The sequence below is a fragment of the Sapajus apella genome, unplaced genomic scaffold, assembly GCF_009761245.1.
Source record: "Sapajus apella isolate SASKATOON/1434 unplaced genomic scaffold, GSC_monkey_1.0 scaffold43, whole genome shotgun sequence".
NCBI classification, from domain to species: domain Eukaryota; kingdom Metazoa; phylum Chordata; class Mammalia; order Primates; family Cebidae; genus Sapajus; species Sapajus apella.
The window spans coordinates 10,744,477-10,764,207 of NW_022436983.1; the positions used below are offsets into that span (position 1 = coordinate 10,744,477).

At 51.7% G+C, this 19,731-nt stretch overlaps 1 protein-coding gene across 3 annotated transcripts in view; it reads left to right on the forward strand.

Moving 5' to 3' along the window:
* ARHGEF10L (Rho guanine nucleotide exchange factor 10 like) overlaps positions 1–19,731 on the forward strand; it is a 178,967-nt gene that overhangs the window by 8,055 nt on the left and 151,181 nt on the right. The window contains exon 1 of one of the 3 annotated variants that reach the window (XM_032300578.1): positions 12,213–12,299. The exons of the other annotated variants lie outside the window; for them this stretch is intronic. The gene's annotated coding sequence lies outside the window, so the exon portion shown is untranslated. Of the gene's footprint in view, positions 1–12,212; positions 12,300–19,731 lie in introns of those variants that run through there. 3 annotated transcript variants of the gene reach the window in all.

Here is a 19,731-nt window from a genome sequence, read left to right on the forward strand (position 1 = left end):
TTTTCGTATTTTTAGTAGAGTTGGGGTTTTGCCATGTTGGTCTTAAACTCTTGGCCTCAAGTGATCCACCTGCCTCAGCCTCCCAAAATGCTAGGATTACAAATGTGAGCTACTGCACCCTGCCCTTTTCCTATTGGTTTTCTTTACTTAAAAAAAAAAAAATCATGAAGAGAATTATTTATTGATTTGTTTATTTGAAATGGAGTCTCACTCTGTCCCCTAGGCTGGAGTGCAGGGGCGTGTTTGCAGCTCACTGCAGCCTTGAACTCCCAGGCTCTAGCGATCCTCCCACCTCAGCCTCCCAAGCAGCTGGGACCACAGGCATATACCACCAAGCCTGGATAATTTTTTACTTTTTGTAGAGATGGGGTCTCACTGTGTGGCCCAGGCTGGTCTTGAACCCCTGGGCTCAAGTGATCCTCCCAACTTGACCTCTTAAAGTGTTACAGGCATGAGCCACTGTGCCTGGCCTCATTTTGGTTTCAATTGTATCCATCCATCCATCCATTTGTTCACCATCTATAATTTTCATCCATCTATCCATCCATCCATCCATCCATCCTCCATCCATTCATTCATCTAAAGACTGTTTATTGAATTCCTTTTCTGTGCCAGGCACTGCATCCTGGAGACACAACTCTGTGCACAGGACACCTGTTCCTGCCCTCAGGAGGATTACAGTATAGCAGGGGTAACAGACAATTTAACAAGCACTATAGTACTTGGGCAGGCTGGTCTTGAACTCCTAACCTCAGTGTCTCTGGTATCAGTGTGCTCATCTGTTGCGTGAGATAGTTTCAGTACTTACTTCATGGGATTATTGGGTTTCGATGAGATAATACAGGTAAAGGGCTGGCCCAGAGCCTGTTGTGTAGCAAGGGCTCAATAAATGTTAGATATGCTGCTGATGATGGTTGTGATGATGGTGATACAGATGATGATGATGATGATGATGATGATAATTTTTTTTTTTTTTTTGAGATGGAGCCTCGCTCTGTTGCCTAGGCTGGAGTGCAGTGGTGTGATCTTGGCTCACTGCAGCCTCCACCTCCTGGGTTCAAGTGATCTCCTGCCTCAGCCTCCCAAGTAGCCAGGACTACAAGCATGCGCCACCACATCTGGCTAATTTTTGTATTCTTAGTAGAAACAGAGTTTCATCATGTTAGCCAGGCTGGTCTTGAACTTCTGACCTCAAGTGATCTGCCTGCCTTGGCCTCCCAATGCGCTGGATTTACAGGCGTGAGCCACTGCACCTAGCCAATTAAGATCATTTAACTCAGGGTCTGGCATTACTAGTTAACCAGATGTATCCATGAGTTGCTCTGGGCAGTCTGCTTGTCCTTGGCAGCCATAGACAGTAACAGGAGATGGTGACATAGGGCAGACCCCAAGCCGGCTTCTCAGAGTGGGGAAGCCCATGAGCAAATCACCTTAACAAAGGCGGTGCTGTGGATGCCAGCCATGCCTTCTGGTGGCTGGGTCTCAGGGGTTCTTCAGGGAAGCCTGGGCCACCACAGCTGCCTATCTGGTTTACCCAGTTAGGAGCTGGTTGAGAAGCATCTGAGGGCAAAATGACCCAAGAGATGAAGTGCTGTGGACTGCCTTCTCAAGGGCTGGGGCAGGATATCTGGGAAGTTTCTGGAAGCTCAGCAGAGATTTGTGGCATTGGAGGATGAGAAGAGGCAGCTATAGATGGAGCTCTAAGTAGAGCAGCCAGGAACGTTCGGGGGGTCCCTGGCAACCTCCTATAGGGCTTACGGGGCCATGGGGCCAGGAACACATCAGTTTTTTTTTTTTTTTTTTTTTTTTTTTGAGATGTAGTGTTGCTCTTGTTGCCTAGGCTGGAGTGCAGTGTCGCGATCTTGGCTCACTGCAACCTCCACCTCCCAGGTTCAAGTGATTCTCCTGCCTCAGCCTCCCAAGTAGCTGGGACTATAGGTGCCCGCCACTACGTGCAGCTAATTTTTTGAATTTTTGGTAGAGACGGGGTTTCACCATGTTGGCCAGGCTGGTCTTGAACTCCTGACCTCAAGTGATCCACCCGCCTTGGCCTCCCAAAGTGCTGGGATTACAGGTGTGAGCCACTATACCCACCCATACAACAATCTTGTTTATTTTACTGGCAGCTCCTGGAATGGTGCTGGGCACACCTTAGGCACCTGGGATATTTGTTGCATGCATGGCAAGTCTTTATTGGGATGGTTTGGTCTAACTATCATGCTGGGTTACCTGGAAGGAACAGTGGTTCTGGAACCAGAGAGAAGAGGTTTCAAACCCTGGCATCCCCACTTATCAGCTCTGTGGGACAAACCCTGGCACCCCCACTTATCAGCTCTGAAGGTACCCATGAAGGAACAGCTGTTATCGTCATTATCCATGCATATGTGGTGACACCCAGGGCTGTGAGTACTGTGGGATTGAGAAGGTGGGGATACAGTGTCTGCTGGACCCCACATTGTGAAGTTTTAGGGCAGTGTGGTGAGGGAGAGTCAGATAGACCTGGAATCTGTTGCTTACTTGCTATGTGACTATAGGCAGGCTATTTACCTTTCTGGACCTCAGTTTCTTGTATGAAAAAGGGGATCTTGGAAGCAGCCATTCCAGCTGGGTGTGGTGGCTCACACCTGTAATCCCAGCACTTGGGGAGGCTGAGGTGGGTAGATCACTTGAGGTCAGGAGTTTGAATCCAGCCTGGACAACATGGAGAAACCCCATCTCTACTTAAAATACAAAAGTTAGCCAGGTGTGGTGGCGGGCACCTATAATCTCAGCTACTTGGGAGGCCGAGGCAAGAGAATTGCTTGAACCCGGGTGGCAGAGGTTGCAGTGAGCAGAGATCATGCCCCTGCACTCCAGCCTGGGTGACAGAGCAAGACTCCGTCTCAAAAAGAAAAAAAAGAAGGCAGCCATTCTACAGAGTTCTTGCAAGAGTCAACAGGATCATGTCCGAAGGCTGCAGAGCCTGGCGTGTGATAAATGCAGACAAACGCACAGTAGAAGGGGGGCATCGTCAGCACAGGTGGCCTTCTGAGGAGAAATGGGGTGAAGGGACTTTGGAAGGGTGAATGTGGGATGTGGTGGGGACTCTGGGTTTTGGAGGAGGGAGAGGGCTCAGGGCCTCTTTTGTGTCGTGTCTCCGACGTCATGTCTCCCTTCCAAAGCGACCTACCCCTGTGCCTCTGCTGACCCACTGGGTGGGTTAACATGACCATCCTGGTGAAGGCTTTGGGGTCTCAGAAGACGTCATTTCTGGGAGCTTAACCTCTTGAGTTCTTGGGGGAAGACTTGGGCAATCTTAACCAGAGATCACATGGTTTGGGGAAGGAGCATGGACTCTGGATTTAAATTCCAGCTCTTTCACTCTCCCACTGTGTGATCTTGGACAAGTCACTTAACCTCTCTGGGCCTCTGTATTTATTCATAAAGCCACCTTCCTTGGAGGGTTGCCTGGAGGCTCAGCACATAGTAGGGCTCTGTAAACGGGAGTGATGGATGTGATTCCATGCAGCCTCCATGCAGACTCCACAGAGGGCGAGGGAGTGGATGTTAATGAGTACTGGGGCTGGTCCAAAACGCCAGTCTATAAAACTCCTGCCTGCAGCTTCTCGTGTGTTGCTCATGGGAACTGATGTGAAGGACACAGTCGGATAAGAGCCCATTGTTCTGAGTGGGGATGGTTTTATGACTCTTAGAAAGCGTCTTTCATCTGGGAGACCAGGGAGCTTATGGAGCCTCCCCGCCCTGGGCAGCGAAACTGTGGGATGATGAAGGTTTCTGGGGCTGGTGCCAGGCTGCAGCCATGGCCATGCCCTCCTGCCACAGCCCAGGCTGGCCAGTGGGAGCTGAGCACCCCTCGCCACCCACCCACCATGTGTCACTGCAGTCTCTAGGCCCAGGGCCAGGCCCTGCCCTCCTGGGGACCTCCAGCCCTGGCCCCTAGACTCTAGCCTGGTCTGCTTGGCAAGACTGGGGGTTCACTGTGTCCCCTGGGCTCTCTCCTTGCTCCCTCTCCTCAGCAGCCAGTGACACATCCCCTTTATCCTTATGGTAACTTCTAGAACAGGCCCCCGGCCCTGTCTGCTGTCAGCTGACCAGGAACTCTTATGCCTGGGAGCCTGGCCTGGTGCTCTGAGCCCTGAGCTGGAGCAGTAATCTGATGCCAGGAAGCAAAGACCTTGTCTCCTTGTCCTTTCTGGCTCCTTGGCCAGGCCCCAAGCCGAGAAATCCAACCTCCCCTTGGCTCAGCAGACAGCCCCAAGTGCTCTGCCTGTTATTCCTAGAGGAGGCTGCAGATGCCCCCAGGAGTAGGTGGCCCCCTGGGACCTGTGGGGTTTGCACTGCTGGGTAGAGGAGCTGTATGCGTTTGCATCTGCTTCTGATGCCCTGGCCCACATTTACCCTGCGCTAAGGCTTTGTCCTTTGTCCCCTTCTCCCTTGACCTTTTCTTTTCTTTTTTTTTTTTTTTTGAGATGGAGTCTTGCTCTGTTGCCCAGGTTGGAGTGAAGTGGTGTGATCTCTGCTCACTGCAACCTCCACCCACCAGGCTCAAGCTATTCTCCTGCCTCAGCCTCCCAAGTAGCTGGGACTACAGGTATAGACCACTAGGCCCCACTAATTTTTGTCTTTTTAGAAGAGACGGGGTTCCCCCATATTGGCCAGGCTGGTCTCGAACCCCGACCTCAGGTGATCCACCTGCCTCGGCCTCCCAAACGGTTGGGATTACAGGTGTGAGCCACCACTCCTGGCCCCCCTTGACCTTTTCTGTTTTAAGAGATACAAGAAGGCTAAAGCAGGGTGCTGGGGATACCTGTCCCTTAATTGGTCCCTCTCCTTATAAAGGACCCAGAAATGTCCCCTTCATCCTGCACCAAGATAGTAGCCAGGGACAGAGAGTACCACCTGGACATTCATCTCTCCTCTCATCACAGGCTTCTTTGCTTTCAAGGAATAAAAATCTATTCAAGTGCTTCAAGTGAAGGGGGTGCGTAAGAACAAAACCGGTCATCCTGATGAACATTCAAGGCTATGACAGGGTGTCTTTGTGCCTCATCGGTAAAATGGGGATAAAAGAATCTGCTTTATAGGGTTACTGTGAGGATTAAATGAGCTAATACATGCGAAGTGTTTAAACAGAACCTGGTATATAGAGTTTATTTTGACACAACATCCCCAGGAGAACCGGGTACTCAGACTACTCTCTCCTGACACTAAGGCCTATAAAGGAACAGCTCAGGGAAGTCAGGCTTCCTTCCACCTGACCCCCTGGGACACCTGCGGCTGTGTCTTTGACCTCACCTTGCTTCCCCCAAAATGCAGGTCTTGGGTTGTGAAGAACCTAGAAGGCTTGAGGGGTTGCTCAGTGTATCCCACTCCCCGCTCAAAATGCCTGTGCTATTGAACAGGGGCAGGAATGTTAGGGAAAGAGTGTTTCAACTTGGTAAGACAGACTCTATCATCCTCATTTGTAAGCAAAACGTGACCCAGTCTCTCTTTGCTACTAGCCTGTTCATGATGGGCTTGATGACGTAGTGGATCACAAGGACTGGCTGCTGGCTGGGCACTCTCCATTCATACTGCCTCTGCCAGGGGGGCATCTAGGCTTGGGAAGTCCACATTCCCATCCACCCACTTTTTTTTTTTTTTTTTTTTTTGAGATGGAGTCTTGCTCTGTCTCCCAGGCTGAAGTGCAGTGGTGTGATCTTGGCTTACTGCAACCTACGCCTCCTGGGTTCAAGAGATTCTCCTGCCTCAGCCTCCTGCGTTGCTGAGATTGTAGGCAGCTGCTGCAACTTCCTGCTAAGTTTTCTATTTTTAATAGAGATGGGGTTTCACCATGTTGACCAGGCTGGTCTCGAACTCCTGACCTCAAGTGATTTGCCTGCGTTGGCCTCTGAAAGTGCTGGGATTACAGGCGTGAGCCATTGTGCTTGGCCAGCCACCATGGCCGGCCCACCCGTTTGCTGTTTTTTCTTTTTTTTGAGACAGAGTCTTACTCTGTCACCCAGGTTGGAGTGCAGTGGTGCAATCTCGGCTCACTACAACCTCCGCCTCCTGGGTTCTAGTGATTCTCTTACTTCAGCCTCCTGAGTAGCTGGGATTACAGGCGTGTGCCACCATACCTGGCTAATATTTGTAGAGATTCTCTTTTAGTAGAGACGGGGTTTCACCGTGTTGGCCAGGCTGGTCTCAAACTCCTGACCTCAGGTGATCCGTCTGCCTTGGCCTCCCAAAGTGCTGGGATTACAGATGTGAGCCACCATGCCTGGCCACTTTCTCTTTGATCTACTTTGGCAGAGGTCCTCAAACTTTTTGACATCAGGGACTGGTTTTGTGGAAGACAATTTTTCCATGGATGCGGGTGAGGATGGTTTCGGGATGATTACATTACTTTATTGTTATGATTATTACGTTGTAATATCTAATGAAATAATTCTACAACTCACCATTGCATAGAATCAGAGGAGACCTGAGCTTGTTTTCCTGCAACTAGATGGTCCCATCTGGGAGTGATGGGAGACAGTGACAGATCATCAGGCATTAGATTCTCATGAGCAGCATGCAGCCTAGATCCTTCACTTGTACAGTTCACAATAGGGTTTGAGCTCCTATGAGAATCTGATGCCGCCGCTGCTGATCCGACAGGAGGAGGAGCTCAGGTGGCAATTCAAGTGATGGGAGTGACTTTAAATATCCGCCACTCACCTCCTGCTGTGTGGCCAGGTTCCTAACAGGCCACAGACTGGTGCTGGTCCGTGGTGTGGGGGTTGGGAACCCCTGCACTATGGAGCTGACTGTTGGGAGGGCGGCCAGACTGGGAGGGCAGCAACAGGAACTCTGGGTCCCCATCTTGGGTTTGTCACCAGGTTGCTGAGCAACCTTGGACAAGTCACCTAGCCTCTCTGGCCAATGGGAAATACCACATCTGTACACCCTCATTCCCTCTTCCCCAGGGTAGCAGTGGAGACAAGGAGGACAGACTCCTGAGTCACATCCAGATGTAATGTATCATTGATGATTCTGCTTACACAATAAATCCTGCCCTCACCAGAGTGCTCAGTGAGTGGGTAATTCTGGTTAATTGAATGTTCTGGGACATGGAAATGTTCCCAGAAATCCTTTTTGTTCTTTTCGTGGCTGTTGAAACCCATCCACTCATCTATTCAGCACATATTTATCTCGTGTCTGCGCTGCGCCAGTTCTGGAGCAGGTGCTGGGGATACCACCCAGAATGAGACAGCAGACTCCAGCCTCGGTGGACTCACAGTCTGGGGGGAAGACGGGGCAAACATGCCACCACACATGGGAGGCTGGGCACACTGACCAGGGAATGCAGGTTGTGCAGGGGCACGGGACCCAGTGTGGGAGTCCTTGGGAAGAGCTCCCTGAGAAGGTGCTATTTATGTTGACGGCACTGAAAAGCAGTTAACTGTAGTGTCTGGGGATGGAGTAGTCAGGATATTCCAGCTGAGGGCAAAGGCTCAGAGAAATATCTGTGCATTCATTTGCGCTGTGGAGCTTAGAATGTGCAGCTGGGGCAGGGCACAGTGGCCGACACCTATAATCCTGGCACTCTGGGAGGCCAAAGTGGGAGGATCATTCGAGCCCAGGAGTTCAAGACCAGCCTGCGCAACATGGCGAAACCCCGTCTCTACAAAAAAATAGAAAAATTAGCAGGGCATGACGGTGCGTGCCTGTGGTCTCAGTTACTTAGGAGGCTGTGGTAGGAGGATCCCTTAAGGCTGGGAGGTGGAGGATGCAATGAGCTGAGATCGCATCATTGCACCCTGGCTTCAGTGACAGAGCAAGACTCTATCTCTGCCCCCCCCCCCCCCCCCCAAAAAAAGGAAAAAAAGAATGTGCATCTGGGGAAGTGAGGGCTAAGAGGCATGTACATGTCAGAAGGGCAAGAGTACGTGAGGCCGTGGCCTTCTGAGGGCCAGCCGGGACTGTGAGGGCTGCAGGTTCATTTCTTTTCCAGCATGTGTTTCTTGATATGATTTTTTTTATTGCATTTTAGGTTTGGGGGTACATGTGAAGAACATGCAAGATTGTTGCATGGGTACACACATGGCAGTGTGATTTGCTGCCTTCCTCCCCATCACCTATATCTGGCATTTCTCCTCATGCTATCTCTCCCCAACTCCCCACCCCGCGCTGTCCCTCTTCTATTTCCACAGGCAATGGGGAAAGGAGTCCCTGTTTAATGGTATTGGGAAAACTGGCTAGCCATGTGCAGAAAGCAGAAACTGGACCCCTTCCTGATACCCTACACTAAAATTAACTCCAGATGGATTAAAGACTTAAACATAAGACCTAACACCATAAAAACCCTAGAAGAAAACCTAGGCAAAACCATTCAGGACGTAGGCGTAGGCAAGGACTTCACGACCAAAACACCAAAAGCACTGGCAACAAAAGCCAAAATAGACAAATGATACAATTCTTTCTCACAAAAGTGGAGAGTAGTCCAGGCATGGTGGCTCACACCTATCTTCCCAGTATTTTGGGAGGCTGAGGCAGGCAAATCACAAGGTCAGCAGTTCGAGATCAGCCTGGCCAATATGGTGAAACCCCGTTTCTATTAAAAAAAAAAAAATTAGCCAGGCGCAGTGGCTTACGCCTGTAATCCCAGCACTTTGGGAGGCCGAGGCGGGCAGATCACAAGGTCAAGAGATAGAGACCATCCTGGCCAATATGATGAAACCCCGTCTCTACTAAAATATAAAAATTAGCAGGGCGTGGTGGTGCACGCCTGTAGTCCCAGCTACTCGGGAAGGCTGAGGCAGGAGAATTGCTTGAACCTGGGAGGCGGAGGTTGCAGTGAGCCAAGATTGCGACACTGCACTCCAGCCTGGTGCCTGGCAACAGAGCATAACTCTGTCTGGGAAAAAAAAAATACAAAAATTAGCCAGGCATGGTGGCACGTGCCTGTAGTCCCAGCCACTCAGGAACCTGAGGAAGAAGAATCACTTGAACACGGGGCTGGAGGTTGCAGTGAGCTGAGATCGCGCCACTTCATTCCAGCCTGGGTGACGGAGCAAGACTCTGCCTAAAAAAAAAAAAAAAAAAAAAAAAAAAAAACATTGGAGAGTAGAGGAAGAAAAATGAAATCAAAACACTAAATCACAAAGGAGGGTCCTCAAAGTCAGAGGCGTGACAGAGGGCTGAGACGGATGTTGGCAAGGGGAGAACATAGCCGTGTCTAAAGGGCCACCACTCCTGGGGGCCTGCAGAGTGTGGTCCTGCGGGAATGTGGACCTGGCATTACCAGATCTTCAGATTTGTTAAGAGAGGCTAGAAATCTGGCTTTTTATTTTTTTTCAGAGTCTAGGGTCATGCTATTGCCTAGGCTGGAGCGAAGTGGTGCGATCATGGCTCCTGCAGCCGCAAACTCCTGGGCTCAAGCGATCTTCCCACCTCAGGCATCTGGGTAGCTGGGACTACAGGCATGCACTACCACATCTGGCTAGGTTTCTTTTTTTTTTTTTTTTTTATTTTTGTAGAGATGGGGGGGGGTCTCCTTATGTTGCCCAGGCTGGTCTAAAACTCCTGGCCTCAAGCGATCCTCCCACCTTGGCCTCCTAAATTGCTGGGATTCCAGGCCTGCGCCACTGCTCCTGGCTGCAATCTGACTTTTTATGGGAAATCTCCCAATGATTAAATGTTGGCAACTAACAACAACAACAAAATCAATGTGGGCAAAACAAAATGCTTCTGCAGACTCAATTTGTATTATAAGCAGGTGGTTTGTAACCCTAGACCCAGAGAGTTTTATTGATAAGGGTTCGAGGGTGTCCTTTAGATCCATTACGATCCAAGAGCGTGCCTGTAACCTGTGCTGGGCTCTGAGGGCATGATGGGGGTCTGCGGCATGGCCCCTGACCTCAAGGCTGGATCATAGCTGCCCTCAAGCTAGATAGGTCCAACCAGTTATGTAACCAGAGCCAATTTATAACAAAAGGATTAGGTGCTTTGGAGTTCAGAGGAGGGGAGGTCAGGGAACGGAGGAGGCCTCCTGGGGATTCTGGGTCTTGTGATCGTTCTGAGAGGGGAGGGTAAGACTTAGTATATCAAAGAAGGTACTCAGACATTTCGGGATCAGATGGGAAATAGGATAATAAAGGAGTCCGGGCATGGTGGCTCACACCTGTAATCCCAGCACTTTGCGAGGCTGAGATGGGATGATCTATTTAGCCCAGGAGTTTAAGACCAGCCTGGACAACATAGTAAGACTACCATCTCTACAGGAAAAAAAAAAAAAAAAAAAAATTAGCCAGGCATGGTGGCCCGTAGTGCCAACTACTTGGGAGACTGAGGCAGGAGGATCGCTTGAGCCCAGGAGTTTGAGGTTACAGTGAGCTGACTGTGCCAGCCTGAGCTACAGAGCAAGATCCAGCCTTTAAAAAAAAAAAGAAAAAGAAAAGATAGCCAAGGAAGGGGGTGGAGTAAATTGTAAAAGACTGCAATGCAGGTCTGGGGTGTGTACTTGGCTCTGGCTATGACAGCAGGACCCCAAAGTCCATGTTCTGGTCCAAAGCTTAATGCCACGAGCCCTGAGGCCAGCCAATGGTCATCAGAAGTGTTCTTCCTGCTTTGCTAGCATCCCCCAACCTCTCCTGTCTGCTGTCCTGCCATCATTTATTCACATCAGGACAGAGGCCGTGCCTGTTGTGTTCACTGATGTCTCCTACGGGCCTAGAACGATGTCTGGAACAGAGTAAAAGTGCTCAAAGAATATCTACTGCCTACTTACTAGGAGCCAGTGCTGCCCTAGCCCCGGGCTCAGGAGGACTCTGTGGTGCCTGTGTTCTCATGTGGGGAGAGACAGTAAACAAACCAACAAGTCGGTGAATAAGATGATTTCAGAGCCTGGCCTGCGTGGCTTGTCTCCTGGCACTGTAGCCGTCTGTTTATCTGCGTCTTCTCCTAAGCCTATGAGCGCCGAGGGGGCAGGGCTGGGTCTGTCTGGTTCCTTGTTTCATTGGTAGCCCCTGAGGCTGGTGCCTGACAAATAGGGAGTAGTTAAAAAAAAAAAAAAAAAATGTTTTTGCCGGCTGTAGGCTGTGAGGAACCCAAGCTGAAAATGATTTCAACCTTACGTGCACCTGTACCCTTTGGAAGCTGCAGAATATCAACCCAGGAGTAATTGCTGATAAGCCCACCTGTGAATTTCCTTGCAACTAGAGAGGTAGCGGAGGAGTGTTAACAACAACAGGGATAATCTTAATTAATGACCTGATAACTGTAATTAATTGCATCATATCCAGAGACCCTCTTCGGAATTTTAGGAGGGAGTACCTAGTGTTTGGCAGCTTGGGGCTGCAAAGGCAGAGGAGTGCTAGGATCTCAGTCCCAGCACTTTGATGTTCAGTGAGCTTTGCCAAGTTACTCACAGTTCTGAGCCTCAGTTTTCTCCTGGGAAAAACGGGGCTACATCCCTGGGGTGTTGCCAGTCTCTAAGCTGCCAATGGCTGATCTCACCAGGGCTGTTCCTGGGGGATGGAGCCCAGAGCTTCCAGGGACCCCTTGTTGTCATGGCGTGGGGGGAGGGGGGCAGGAGGGGGCTGCCGAGACTGGTTGGGGGGAAGGCCACTCGTCTAGGGTTTCCCCTGGGGTCGGCGAAGGAATCTCTCACCCTTTTGGAGGAGCCTCAGGGCAAGAGGTTGAAGTGAGGGAGGAGAAGCTGGCACCCCTTGCGCCCTCGCGCCTGCGGGATCTCCCCGCGGGGGGAACGGGGAAGGGAGATGGTATGTAGGAGCGCGGGGTGGGAGAACTAGGAGGCGGGAAGCGGGACGCCGGGTGGGCGACGGAGCGAGGAGGTCGCCCTGTGGCTCGGGCCCAGCCCCATCCCCGAGGGCCTCAGTTTCCCCCCTGTGCTGTGGAGGGCTGGGTGGGCTGCCGGGACCGCTGGGGGCTCGCGGCGGGTCGGGGAGGCCGGGTCTCCCTCGCACCGTGCTCGGAGCCCGGAGGGGGCGCGGCGGCCCCAGCCCCGGCCACCAGGGGTTAAGCGGTGACCTCAGCCGCGGCGCCCCGGGACCGGGCGGGTGGGGGCGGCGCCGCATCGCGCTCGGCGGCGGCGGCGGGACCAGGCCTCGGAGCGCGGCGGGCGCGGGCGCAGTCCCGGTGGGCGGGCGGGCGGCGCGGCCATTGGCTCGGGCGGCGGCGGCGGCGGTGGGGGCGCCGTCCCGGCCATGGGCGCCCGCGGCGGCCTGTGGAGCTGGAGGCGCGGAGCCGGCTGCCGGGCGCCTTTGTGAGAGCGGCGCGGACGACAAAGGCGCGGGCCCTGGCGGCCCAGGCGGGTGAGTGAGCGCGGCCCGCGGGCCCGGCCTCCGCGCGATCCTCGCGTGTCCGGAGTCTGCGAGTGCCGGGGAGGCGCTCCAGGCGCCGGGGTCCTCCCGGTGTCCGGGCTGTCGCCGTGGGCCGGCGGGGGCCGTGTCCGCCGCTGTGTCCCGGTGTCTGGGTGTGAGAGCCCCGAGCCCGCCTCTCCTCTCTGTGTGGGTCACTCCTGTGTCACTGGAGTGCCGGTTACCAGGGCGAGTGGCCTTTGTGCTTCAGCCCGTGAGTGTGAGTGTGTGTGTGGGGGGGAGGGGGCTCCAGCCGGTTGGGGTCAGGACAGTTTGGCAACCCCCGCCCCCACCCTGTGCCTCACTTTCCCCTGTGGTCCGCCTCCTCCTGCGCTGGCCTTGGGGGTCGCCAGGATCGGGTGAAGTCAGGGAGTGCCCCTGTCGCCTCTGTTGTGAGTCAGCTTCTCCCACCCTGGACCCCCGCCCAGAGGCGGAACTGGACGGCCTCCCGCAGGAGGAGACTGTGGGAGGAGAGGAGGCCGGGTCAGCCGGAGGCCGTGGCTGCGGAGCTGGGCCAGTCCTGGATCCTCCCCAGAACAGGGACATGTGTCAGGGAGGGTCCTACTGAAGATGAAGACCAGCCTCCCTGGAGTCCCTGGGATGGCCTCTGAGCCCGAGCCAGGCCTGATTGTAGGGAGCGTGTGGACAATTCTTCCTCCCTCTCCCAAAGCGGGGCCCTGGGGCAGGGCTCTTGAATCTTCCTGTGGCCCTGAAAGCCAGGAGGCCCTGCGTTGTTCAGTGCCAAGAAGAGAGGTGGTGGCTGGGGGGCTGCACTTCCCACTGGCTTTTGAGCTCAGCGGCTGCCCCGAAGTCCTTGGCTTCCCTTAGGGATACTACTGGGAAGCCACACACCACCCCCCCCACCCCGGTCGGGAGCCCCATCTGCTCCTCCTCGGATTCTGTGGAGTGAGGGCAGGTTGTGCGGGCTCATTAAAATGCACAGCTCTTCCCGGCATCCACCGAGAGCTGTGCCCCCAGTGGTGTTCAGGCCCTGGGCACACAGACTAGGAAGCAGGTCAGCCTCAGGAAATCTCCAAGCTCCCTGTGACTGTGGGGTAGGGACTGCCTTTCACCTTCCTTGGGCCCTCAGGGTGAAGCTCAGAACCTCTTGTAAGGCTTCCTGTGGTGCCCGAATCTGATGCTCACTCTGCCTCCAGGCGCTTGCCTTCTTGAGGTCCCCTGTCCCTTCCCCTTCCACCCAAGACCTTCTGCTGGCTGTTCTCTCTATCCAGGAAGTGGGTCCCATCCTTCACCTCTCTGATTTCTCACTCGGGAGCTACTTCCTCTTCAGTGAGCTAGGCTAGCCCCGATGCTCCTAGGGTTCTTGCCTAAGTCGTGGGGGCAGGGGGCTTTTTGACACCTTCCAGTGGAGGAGGGACCATGTCTGTCCTTGATCACAGCTCAGAACAGTGCCTAGTGCACAGTGGGTGTTCTACACATCGTTGCTGAATCAATGAATGGCCAACAACTAATGGTTCCTAAATTCTGTTCCAAGTTTTAACTCTGGAGAAGTCCGGGGAGTGGGGAAAGCTGGTGGACTGCTCTGGGGTCCAGGTACCAGGCTAGTATAAGAGGAGGTTGGGTGCCGTGGCTCACGCCTGTAATCCCAGGACTTTGGGAGGCGGAGGTGGGTGGATCATTTGAGATCAGGAATTTGAGATCAGCCTGGCTAACATGGTGAAACGCTGTCTTTACTAAAAATGCAAAAATTATGACTGGGCGCAGGACTCACGCCTGTAATCCCAGCACTTTGGGAGGCTGAGGCAGGTGGATCACCTGAGGTCAGAGGTTCAAGACTAGCCTGACCAACATGGTGAAACCTTGTCTCTACTAAAAATACAAAATTAGCTGGGTGTAGTGGTGCATGCCTGTAGTCCCAGCTACTCGGAGCCTGAGGCAGGACAATCGCTTGAACCTGGAGGCACAGGTTGTAGTGAGCCAAGATTGTACCATTGCACTCCAGACTAGGTGACAAGAGCGAAACTCCATCTCAAAACAGAAACGAAACCAACAATTAGCCGGTGTGGTGATGCATGCCTGTAATCGTAGCTACTTGGGAGGCTGAGAAGGGAGGGTCATGTGAACTCGGGAGGCAGAGGTTACCGTGAGCGGAGATTGTGCCACTGCACTCCAGCCTGGGTGACAGAATGAGACCCTGTCTCAAAAGAAAAAAAAAAAAGATTGAGCATGGTGGCTCATGCTTGTAATCCCAGCTCTTTGGGAGGCTCAGGTGGGAGGGTCACTTGAGCCCAGGTGTTCGGGACCAGCCTGGGCAACACAGGAGACCACATCTCTACAAAAAATTTTAAAAATTAAGTGGATGTGGTGGTGCATGCCTGTAGTCCCAGCAACTCAGGAGGTTGAGATGGGAGGATCATGTGAGCCTGGGAGTTTGAGGCTGCAGTGAGCTGTGATTGTGCTACTGCACAATCTGCCTAAGTGACAGAGGGAGACCGTGTCATAAAATACGCATATATATATATGAGGGAAGTGTACTGTCACTTGGATTTATAATATATGCTGAGTGCCAGGTGCTGGGCTAGATGCTTTAAACATGTACCTCTTATGCCCTGAGAAGGAACAGAGTGGAAAGAATACAGGTAATCTTCTTAGATTAATTTTGAAAAGATAAAGTAAGTGATATATATGCCATGATAAGATAGTAATAGTGTGGATTTATATTGCACTTTCATATCTGCTATCTCTTTGTTTTGACAACACCCTAGTAATTAGGCAGCAGGAACCCATTTTACAGATGAGGAAGATGAGCACACAGCATTGAAGTGACTGCCGAAGCTCACTGCTGAAGCGGGTCAGTGAAGGAGCCAGCACTCAGCTTGGGACCCCCTGGCCACTCAGTGCTTGCTTTCTTCTGTACAACTGCCTCCAGTGCCTTTTGCATTCCTGTCGCCCCGCTAGACAATGGTGAATGAGTCGCTGTTCTTGCCCCCAAGGGGTCTAAAGTCCAGGAGGGAATCAGGCTCTTTAACAACTGAGTGTGCCAAAGTTGTTGTCCTACCCCATGGTGCCACTTTGGGCCCAGCTCAGCGCCTTCCTTGCCCTGTGTCCCAGAGAGTTCTTGGTCTCTCTGCCTCAGTGGAGAGCATTAGAGCCACTTTCCTTCGGGACCCTGGTCTAAGGCAATGCCCAGGAGTGGCCCTTACTGAGCCTCTGCTGAGTCCTGGGCAGTGCTGAGTTGGGAGTCAGCTAATACCTACACTGAGGAGCTGATTGCTAAATTTTAGGAACGTTATGAGCCAGTTGTTAAACACAGCCATTATGAAAAATTTTGAGTATATACATTTGTCATTAGGTAAATTATATATTTTTTGAGACGGAGTTTCACTCTTGTTGCCCAGGCTGGAGTGTCATGGTGCAATCTTGGCCCACTGCAACCTCGCCTCCTGGGTTGAAGAGATTCTTCGGCCTCAGCCTCTGGGATTACAGTAGCTGGGATTACAGGTGCCCACCACCACGCCTGGCTAATTTTTGTATTTTTAGTAGAAACAGGGTTTCACCATGTTGGCCAGGCTAGTCTCAAACTCCTGAACTCAGATGATCTGTCCACTTCAGCCTCTCAAAGTGCTAGGATTACAAGCATGAGCCTCTGTGCCTGGGCCATAAATTATATTTTATAAAATATAAATACTCAACTTTTTTTCCTAATCATTGTATTATATTTTATTATTACCTGTGCATTTGTGGTTATTTGCTGCGTTGTGTGTGTGTGTGCGCGCGTGTAATGCACATAGTGGTGTGCTGCTCCATATCTCTTCTCAGCTCCATTCAGTGATGCCATGTTGGCATCTTGTAGTTGGCCACAGTGAGAGTTTTTATGCCACAGAAATCGGCAAACACTGCAAATCAGTCTTTTCCCCTGAAGAGCCTGTTTACCAGCACACCACTGGGGCTCCAGCAGTGAGCAACTCAGTCCCTCCCCTTGAACTTACATTTCGGTGTGATGCCACTCCAGGACTGATCTTAGTGCCTTCATGGCTGAGGGGCAGCTGTGGATAGGGCCTGCTGTGGGGATCGAGGTTGTAAATTGCGCTCAAATCGCAGGAGCTCTCCACTCCAGCATGCAAGTTGTTACCACGCACCAGCAAGAGGGGAAATGGGACAAGAAGGAGATTCAGTTAATTGAGAGCTGGCTTTGCCATTAAGTGACCCTATTCAGGATGACCCAGGCATCTGGGAGGAAAAGCAGCAGTGGTGTCTGAGGACCGATTGTGGACAAGTTAAGTAGCTTGGGGCTTGTGGGGGTGTGATGTCCAGGACATGGGTGGCTAGAGCTGGCATAGGCAACAGTGGGCATGATCTGTCCATATGGATTCAGGGCCTGCTCGAGAGAGTAGAGGGAGATGGTTGCTCTTGTACAGCCTGTGATCTCTGGGTGGGAGATGGACATGTGCACAGTTACATACAGCGGAGGGAGGGGCAGAGCGCAGCAGGGGGATGGGGTAGGGAGAGGGAAACAGTTTCTGCCTCTGAGCCTTTGCACGTGCTGTTCCTTCTACCCAGGGGAGTTAATGTGTGTTTTTTCTACCCAGAAGGAAGAGCATGTGCAAAGGCTTAGAGGCATGAACTCTTGAGAGTTCAGTCTGGCTCTGGTGTCAGGTGAGACAAAAATCTGCAGGGCTTGAAACAGAATAGGGGAAGCACTGAACCTTCCTCAAGTCAGGGGGCACAGTGTCATCTGCGTGCCGGCAAGGGAAGGCTGCCAGACCTCCCCTGTCAGGGGCCCTGTGCTGTGTGGATCACACTGCTTCCCTGAAAATCTTTAAGGTTTCTTGGTAGTTTCCTGCTGTCCCTAAAGCTTGCTGCTGTTCCAGCCCCTGCATCTGTGGCTGGTGGATTCTCAAAAACATATCCATGTTAATATCAAGCCAAACAAAACTTAATTGGGAAGAGGAGTCTCCTGTTCTCCCACCACTGCAAATGATACCAGAAAAGCTACTTCTATCCTTCATTTAGGCAGATAATTGAGAGCTTGTTTGTTTAAAGGCAACTGATTTTGACTTTATGCCTATATGTGCTGGATATTTTTCATGCATCAATTCATTTAATTTCCATGCTGATCCTGCAAGTAGGTCCTATTTTCCCATCTTATAGATGAGGAAATTGAGTCTCAGAGACGTACCCAAGGGCACGGTGTTTGTAAGTGGCAGGATTCGAACCTAGTAGGCCTTGAGTTCTTTCTGCAGTTCCGGGCTCCCCTCCTTTATGCGGTTTTCCTTTTCCCTTTGGGGAGGGGAGGGAGAGATTAGTCACATGCCTGGAATCTCAGCACACTTTGCCTTTCTTAGTTTGGAGTTAATGTGTATGTGTGTTTTGAGAAAGAGTTTCACTCTTGTTGCCCAGGCTGGAGTACAGTGGTGTGATCTCGGCTCACCGCAACTTCTGCCTCCTGGGTTCAAGTGATTCTCCTACCTCAGTCTCCTGAGTAGCCTAGGATTGCAGGCATGAGCCACCATGCCCAGCTACTTTTGTATTTTTAGTAGAGACAGGGTTTCTTCATGTTGGTCAGGCCAGTCTTGAACTCCTGACCTTATGTGCCTGCCTCGGCCTCCCAAAGTGCTAAGATTACAGGCTTGAGCCACTGTACCTGGCCAATGTGTGTGTTTTTTTTTTTAATCCAGTGTTAGTGAGATCCAGTCTGATCATAGCTGGGTTTGTCACTTCGTCACCCTGTGGCTCAGGGTCAAGGCTGAGAATAGAACTCTGGTACCCTCATGGGCCCCCTAGTCCTGGTGTCAGGAGAGAGCTAATACTGATGGCTCATAATTGCAGAGTGGCAAGCACTGTGGGAGTGCATGGCTCCAGGGAGCTTGCCCTGTTCTCAGCTACTCTGAGGTGGGGTACATCATTATCTCTGTTTTGCCTCTGTTGAACTTGCCCAAGGTTGTGCAACCAAGAGGTAGATGCAACATGGGCACCACATTCCACTTGCCCCAGAGTCCTGCCTCTCCAGCCCTCTCAGGACCTGGCCTGGCTGTGCCTTTGATGGTCCCTAGCAGCAGTGCCCATATGCCGTGGAAAATTGCGAAGGACAGTTGACCTCTTGGCCACAGGCCCAGGGTCTGCCCGCCTCTTGGTTCGAGCCAGCACTGCGCTTCCTGCCTGGGGTTTGTCTTCCCACCGGCCTGTCGGCTGAGAGGGTGGTCTCAGACCAGGCCCAACACCACCTTCTTGCAGATACATCCCCAGTCCCGGGCAGTGCAGGTGGTTTGTGACGGTGCCAGCCCATGTTGGCATGTTGGTCCCAAGATGAGGTGGCATTTCTGAGTTTTGGAACCCCTCTTTCTCCTGGAGAGCCTGGCCCCAGAGCGCCCTCCTCTCTGCAAGAGTCCTGCTGGCTGATTGGTATGCATCCCAGAATCCCAGCCATTAGCATACAAGGCAGGAGCCAGCTCACATTACTCCCCTCTCGTCATTGTTTGAAGTGGGAAGACTTGGAGTGAGCTTTGGAAATGTGGGCTTTTTATTCAATTTCCCTAGAAAAACAATGGTTAAATTAAGTAGGAAAATGACAGTCTCTGGAAATTGAAGAAAAATATTCCTGAACCTAGACATTATCCACAACCTTTGAATTTCTTTTAAAATAGGCATTTGTTTTACTTTAAGTCATACACGTATCGCAGGACCACTGAAGAAAACACGGAGAAAATACAGAGAGAAGAAAATGGAAATCATTTTACCACCTAAAGACAGCCTCTCTCAATGTTGTGGCGCATGTCATTCGTGTATTCAGTGATTCGTTTGCTCATTCGGCAAGTATCTATTTAGGGCCCACAAAGGGAGAGGCTGCGTTGGGCTCTGGGAGTAGAGGGGTACCCTGCTCCCTTCTGGGGCTCTTTCTTTGTTGCGCCTTGGGCAACTCACTTGACCCTCCTGTTATCTCAGTTTTCTCACCTGTAGAATGGGGATAACACTCATAGCTGTGTCATAAGGCATGGACATTTAAAAGACAGTGCGAGTGGGACGCACATGACAGTGCCTGGCCCAGGTCACAGCTTAGCAATGTTGGCTTTTGTCACATAGGAGAGGAGCACCTTTTCCTCTGCTCTGTTAGGTTCTGTGATTGAGCCTACGAATTAAACCGACAGAGACAGATTAATAGGAGAAAAGGCATACAGATTCTGTTTAATGTTACTTTTTTTTTTTTTTACTCCATAGAAAAGAAATGAAAACCCAGAGAGGCAGTTAGACCCAGGAGTTTACATATCATTTTAACAAAGGGCGATCAATTGTGGAGAAGTGAGGCGACACAAGAAAAGGATTGGACTCTTGGGAGTGGGGAGCAGTAAATTTCAGGAAGATCACCGGGAAATGTACTTTAGACAAGGGTGGTTTCATAAAGTTTGTCGTGTAGCTAAAGTAAGGGAAA